The sequence below is a fragment of the Salmo salar genome, chromosome ssa02 (assembly GCF_905237065.1).
Source record: "Salmo salar chromosome ssa02, Ssal_v3.1, whole genome shotgun sequence".
Classification (NCBI taxonomy): Eukaryota; Metazoa; Chordata; class Actinopteri; order Salmoniformes; family Salmonidae; genus Salmo; species Salmo salar.
The window spans coordinates 40,510,540-40,518,106 of NC_059443.1; the positions used below are offsets into that span (position 1 = coordinate 40,510,540).

The 7,567-nt window shown below is 46.3% G+C and overlaps 1 pseudogene; it reads right to left on the bottom strand.

The window, feature by feature from the left end:
• Positions 1-257: 257 nt before the first annotated feature.
• On the bottom strand, positions 258-7,352 carry LOC106583087 (complement C3-like; annotated as a pseudogene).
• Positions 7,353-7,567: the final 215 nt, after the last annotated feature.

Genomic DNA, 7,567 nt, shown 5'->3' on the forward strand with positions numbered 1-7,567 from the left:
TCTCAATGATCGGCTATGAAAAGCCAAGAGACATTTACTCTTGAGGTGCTGACTTGTTGCACTGTCGACAACTACTGTGATTATTATTATTTGACCATGCTGGTCATTTATGAACATTTGAACATCTTGGCCATGTTCTGTTAAAATCTCCACCCAGCACAGCCAGAAGAGGATTGGCCACCCCTCATAGCCTGGTTTCTCTCTAGGTTTCTTCCTAGGTTTTGGTCTTTCTAGGGATTTTTTCCTAGCCACTGTGCTTCTACACCTGCATTGCTTGCTGTTTGGGGTTTTAGGTTGGGTTTCTGTACAGCACTTTGAGATATCAGCTGATGTAAGAAGGGCTATATAAATACATTTGATTTGATTTGATTTGAAAGATGCACTGTACTGATTTACCATATGGACCAGAATGAGAACAAAAACAGTTATCATCCCACTCAACCTTAAACTGAAGTAGTCTTTGATTTGGTGTTTAAAACCAAAAAACAATTAAATCCACAAAATGACTAGTGGTACGCACACAAAGGAATGAGACAAGACATTTTTTTAATGCATTTCTTTCGTGTTTATTACAGCAGGCAGGGGTCATTTTAGTGCTAAAATAAAGGCATATAAAATGTAACTATGGCATAGTAGTCTATGACGATGATGACAGCAAATGGCACATATAAATGTATGTGTAAGTGTGTCATTTGCAGTGGTCATCATCATAGGTTAACTTTTAAGAAAAACCTTTTCTTTCCCAAACAGATTTATTGTGCACAGTGTACTTAATTTACTGGTCAGTTTCAGAATATATTCCAAGTGGTCAAACTCATTGCCATACACTCTCTAGGTTACAATGAGTTATGACAGGGCATGCAACCTGGATTGAAATGTTACAAAAATGTAAATTTAACAAAACAAGAAGAGAAACTAAACAGGGCAGCCGAAAGTTGTGATCTGGTTAATGAACTTGTCGATGCCCAGACAGACTATTCTGTAGTCTCTGGACGTGCACTCTTGTTGTGAGGGCCAGTACTCTATCCATGTCTGTTCTCCTAGGACATACTTGTACTGCAAAAGTCCTTTTTCCTCCACTCTGTGCAGGTCTTCAGACTTCCCCATAATCATGTATGTTTTCCCCTGCTTTAGACCCAGAGCCTCTCTGCAGTAAGATAGTGCCATGAAGTCACGATTCCTTCCCACTATTACCTCATCAGTACCTGGCTTGACGACGTCATCGATCTTCATGGTGTAAGTATCTGTGTGTGTTGTCAGCTTAGAGTCCACCACCGTAGCTTTGTAAACGTAATCCAGTCCCGCACCGCAGGCTTTGTCTATGCGGTTGACATCTGGCTCATCTTTCTTCTGCATACTGCAGCTCTCTTCAGCACACATCTCCAAGACACAGTCTGCTCAGAGTACCACCCTCCCTCTCTGGGTGGTAGAACTTCACACAGTGCTTTTGGTTGTAGTATTCGTATACAGAGATGGCAGCAGGCTGTAGAACTCCTACTTCCTGTACTCTGTGAATCTTAAAGGATATTCTGTCTGCCAGCTTATGGGACACCTTGTCCAGATAGAGGATGAGAGATCCTCTTTCAGACAGAACTTTGTCCATCTCAAACTTCTCTATGTAGCGCTCCCTCCCCTTGGACAACTTTTTCAGATCATCTGTGTCTACGATGAAGCCGGTCAGCAAGCCGATGTCCAGGATAGACATGGTCGCATCTCTCTCTGAGTTACGATACAACACCTCAATAGTGAGCATAAATGACTCTTTAGCATCCTCATGGCTTGTTTTGTCCATCTTAGTGAGGGTGACAGAGAGGTCAAAGCTTTCACAGTCACTGTCCTTCTCCTCTGGCAGGGCATAGTATAGTGTCACCACCGACAAGGTCGCCTCACCATTTCCTGAGGCTTTTACTGTCAAGTCCTTGTCTATGGAGTTGACCTTGTCTGTACGAGTGTGGAACTGGTTCTTGTTGTTTATGGACCACTTGGTGACTGATGCCCTGCCGGCCACCTCTAGGTTGATGTTCAAGTCAATGTCTTTCAGGTCCTTAATGTGGCTCCAATACTCAGCCACAGCCTGGAACACCATGATGGTGGACTGTGTAGATCCGTATCCCACTCCCACTTTCTTCTGCTTGTTAAGCCACCTGACTATTGGGCCGGCCTCTTCGAAGGCCTTCACCTTGACTAGGGCAAGCAGGGCATACGACGTGGCCTCCAGCGTGTACTGGTGACCACCTGGGACTGGCCAGTGGTCCAGCTGTGGAGAGGCGAACTTCAGTAGGGTCTCCTTTTTGAGTTTCCCTGCATTGGCCAGAGCATAGGAAGTCATAGCTACAGCATAGGGGTTCGTGAGGTGGGGAAGACGCTTCTCGAGGTACACTACTGCCTTATCCATACTGCCTGGTAGGCTGTTGACAGACTGCTCACACAGTGAGCTTGCTTCCTGCATGGCGATGAGAACAAAGGCTGTCATAGATGCGTCACTGTCCGACCCCCTCACGTTACCCGTCATCTCTGAGTGATAGACAGGAGCAAACTCATTGAAGATGCCGTCTGGCTGTTGTGTGTTCAGGATCAGCCACTTGACAGCACTACACAGCACTTTTTCCTGAACACTGATCAATGTACTGGACATGGCAAACACCTTGACTACGTACGCTGTCAGCCAGGTGCTGCTCTTTGTGTGGATCCAGGCAGCGTAGGAGCCATCTTCTTTACGGTAGGCCAGCTCACGTTGGTAACCAATGTTGATGTACTTGATGGCTGTGTTCCGTCTGTCCAGGCCAATATCCTCCCACTTTTTGGTGTTGTCCAGGTAGTGTGTAGCAATGACAGGCAGGGTCATGTAGATCATGTTCTGTTCCCCACATCCGACTGGCTGAACTATCAGATTGCCCAGAGAGTCTCCACTGATGGCCTGCTCCACCAGCACACTGGTCTGCTCTCCACCTGTCACACTGATCAGTGTGTCAGCATCAGAGTTAGGCACCTGGTTCCGGGGCACTCCACTGGGTATGTGTGCCGTCTGCTCACCACCATGTTTAACCTCTATGGGCTAGGTGGGACGCAAGCGTCCCACCCGTGGTGCACTCCATCAACAGAAGGTGCATTTCAAGAGCGGCAAATTTGAATCCAAATAAATGTCAAAATTCAAATTTTTCAAACATACAACTATTTTACACCCTTTGAAAGATAAACATCTCCTTAATCTAACCACGTTTTCCGATTTCAAAAAGGTTTTACGGCGAAAGCATAAATTTAGAGTATGTTAGGACAGTACATTTACAAGAGTTGTGTGTAATGTTGTGCCAATTCAAAGACAGGCGTCACCAAAACCATAAAATCAGCTAAAATTATGCACTAACCTTTTACAATCTCCAACAGATGACACTCCTAGGACATTATGTTAGACAATGCATGCATTTTTAGTTCTATCAAGTTCATATTTATATCCAAAAACAGCGTTTTACTGTGGCGTTGATGTTCAGGAAATCGTTTCCCTCCAATAACCGGCATTCAAGTCAGCACCACAAATTAAATAATTAAAATTAGAAAACATTGGTAAAATATTATATTGTCATTTAAAGAATTATAGATTTACATCTCTTGAACGCAATCAACTTGCCAGATTTAAAAATAACCTTACTGGGAAATCACACTTTGCAATAATCTGAGCACTGCGCCCAGAAAAATACGCGTTGCAATACAGACTAGCCGCCATGTTGGGGAGATCTAAAATCGAAAATACTATGTAAATAATCCATTACCTTTGATTCTCTTCATCAGATGTCACTTCCAGGTATCACAGGTCCATAACGAATGTAGTTTTGTTCAAAAAAGCTCATCATTTATGTCCAAAAATCTCCGTCTTGTTAGCACATGATCTAAGCCCGCCGGACTTCACTTCATGAACGAGGGGAAAAAAATATATTTACGTTCGTTCAAACATGTCAAACGTTGTATAGCATAAATCATTAGGGCCTTTTTTAACCAGAACATGAATAAAATTCAAGGCGGACGAATGCAAAATCTTTTAAAACGTATTGGAACGAGGGTACCCAGCATGACCTAGCGCCAGGTGTCTAATGGGCCATCATCGTTCCATGGCTCTTGTTCGGTCAGATCTCCCTCCAGAAGACTCAAAACACTTTGTAAAGGCTGGTGACATCTAGTGGAAGCAATAGGAAGGGCCAAAATATTCCTCAGCCCCTGTGTTTTTCAATGGCATAGGTTTAAAGGTAATACAACACATCAGGTATCCACTTCCTGTCAGAATCTGTCTCAGGGTTTTGCCTGCCAAATGAGTTCTGTTATACTCACAGACACCATTCAAACAGTTTTAGAAACTTTAGGGTGTTTTCTATCCATATATAATAAGTATATGCATATTCTAGTTACTGGGTAGGATTAGTAACCAGATTAAATCGGGTACATTTCTTTATCCAGCCGTGCAAATACTGCCCCCTAGCCCTAACAGGTTAACCGGGTTCAGGAGTACGTTGTTTTCCTTCTTGACCAGCACTCCCTCAGCCACAACGCGCAGATCTCTCTTCACCCCGTCATTGCTGCCAGAGTTTTTCACAGATGCCTTGACCTCAATGGAGTGCAGACCCAGCTTCATAGGGATGATGACATAAGGGACAACCCGGGTGGACATGGGGTCCATGTTCACTTCCTGCTTGTACTTACCCTTCTTGCTTGCCGAGCTGCACACCTCACCATTCTCCATCAGCTCAACACGCACAGTGATGGGGTTGTCGCTGTAGTTGTGGAGGATTGCTTTGACCTCCAGCTGTTCGTTGCGGACAGCTGAGTAGGGCAGCTTTAGGTCAATGAAGAACTCCTTTAGAACTATCATCTCAAACGGATCTGCCACACAGATACTATGTGTTTTAGACAGGCTGATGGCTGTTATCTGCCAGGTTGTGATGGAATCTTTCAGGAAGTTGTTCTTTATTATAGACGTGGTCTCACAGTGCTTATCTTGGGCGGGGCATTCAGGAAGATTAGTGTCTTCCCACATCCAGCTCTCAGGGAACTGACTACGAGACACAATGTCTTCAGACCGCATGAAAGCATCATCATCCTCCTCCTCACTGCGTGAGAGCAGCAGTGCATCCTGTTTGAATTCATCCTTTTTTGTGGCCATCTCATTGCAGCAGACGAGGAAGGCTTGGATGCAGACATCCCCATCTATGATGTACTGGGCCCGTCTGTCACAGGTGTACCCCATGGTGTTGTCTCTCATCCCATCCACACAACACTCCTTGGCCAGACCATTGTACTTACTGGCCATAGTAGTGATGACGTCACTGATGGTCACTGCTCGTCTCCGCCTGGAACTAACAGGACAGCCAGGGTCTGTTCTGATCACAGTCCCTTTAGCGGTGTTGGTCTCAAATACCAGACCAGCATCGTAGAACACCCCCATATTGTCTGCTCCCCCTCCAGCTGTACAGCCTGTATCATGCTTCTCTATGGTGTCCCAGATCTTGGTCTGTGTGAGACGGTGTTTGTTGTTGAGAACGTAGACTCCCTTGTCTACAGCCACCAGTCCTACTTTAGCTCCCGGGTCTCCAGTGATGGTCAGACTGAAAGCCTTACGAGGCTCATAGGATGCCTTGGGCCTGGTCGACGTCACTTTCAGTGAGCCCATGCAGGAGACCTTGACGTCAACCCAGACAGAGTCTGCCACCAGGTCATCTGTTCCCACATGGTAGTACGCTATGATGCGGAACGACGGAAGCATTTCCTTGGAGACGGGCACTGACAGTGTCACCAGTGCATTGCCCTGTCTTCTGAATCTGCCCACTTTCACCAGCTGACCTCTACTCAGGAACATGTATGTAAGGTCATGGTTTTGTATGGCGAGGGGTCCCAGGTTCAGATTGATCTTAATGGGGTCTCCTATTTTCAGCTCATTAGAGTCAACCCCAACATGGAGGAAGTTCCCGGTGGAAGTCCTGTAGGGGAGAGCCTTCATGGTGGCCTCCGCCTGTCTGGTGTGGAGGATATCCGGGTCCTTGGTCTTCACAGTGATTGGCAGTTCTTTGGCTGATGCCACAGTGTTAAGTGTAACTTTGGCAAAGCCATTAGCCCTGGTCACCCCTTTAGCATTATCTGGAGCCACCTCAATCGCCACTCCATTGGCTGGAGAGTTGTCGGGATTCGTAATGTAAACCGAGACATCAAAGGGCATGCCAGGTTTGAAGTATTTGGGAGTTCTCTTGAAGAGGATGGTGTATGGCGAAGTGACGATCTGGATCCCTCTCTTCTCTGCCTCTACCATCTCACCCCCACCCTCTGTTAACACACTGACTGATATGAAGATGGACTGTTTGACCAGATCATTGATGTTGGGGAAAGTCTATGTGATGTGTTCCTTTTTCAGACAAGCCACTCCTTTACCTTCACTGATCTCTACTCTCTGCAGAGAGGCGGGGAAGCTCTTTTTTTCGTTCTCTGTTGTGATGACACCAAACACCACATAGCCTGTCCCTGTCACTTCCTTACCGTATAGATACCTGGCAGTGATGTCAACGGTCAGGTCTTTGTCATCGATGTAGAAGAAGGCTTTACCTGGGGTCAGACTAACCTCGAAGCTGGGCAGAACATACTCCTTGACCTCAAAGTCAGATGAGAAGGTCATCTGAGGAGTGCTCTGGAACCTCGTGACCACATGCCATGTCCCGAAACTGACGATCGCAGGGAGAATGAACTGTCCAGATTTGACTCCCTTATCTGGGTTGATGATCTCCCTGAAGATAGTGATGTTTTCAGGAGTCATGATCTCCACAGAGCCTGCGATCTCTTTGTTTTTGGCAACTTCTTTGTCCTGAAATATCTCCCTGGTCAGAGGCTCCAGGCCAGGACTCATAGAGAACACTCTGTAGTAGACGGTGCTGGCCGGTGTGTAAATGGTCTTGTCAGTCTGGATGAAGATGTATCCAGACTGGAAGGAGACCAGGACAACCTTCTCCAGGAGGCGGTCAGGGAACTGGGCCTGCAGGACCACATACTGCTTCTGCTTGGGGTCATCCACAAAGTGGTCCCCCTCTGGGATGACCAGTTGTGTCATAGCCTGGAAGTTGTTTGCTTGATTCAGAACCACTGATTTAGAGACCAGCTCTTTGCTCTGCGTAGGGTGGTTTTTCCACCATGATCTTAACATCCAGGGGACCTCCTATATGGTCTTGAGACTCCACAAAGATGTTCTCATTACTGCCCACACGAAGCAGGTTAGGAGCTGACAACACTTGTAGAGCAGCTCCATCAGATAAGGTAGGTAAGGAGAGGGCTACAGCCAGAGTGGCCAGACACAGCAAGTTGCCGACCCACATCTCCACCACTGATTTTGGGTCTGTAATAGTGCCTTCACTCTCCAACCCTGGCTTTTATCCTGTCTAGTGTTAGCTCATTCTGTGGGAGGATTTCCAGGGGTGACTCCCCCGGGGGGGTGTGTTACTTCCCAGCAGTAGAGTTGGGAAACCAGCGGTCCTGATAACGGTAGTTGGAAAGTTCACTGTTAAGCAAAACAAACAGCACAAAATCTATCAGAGAGATATAC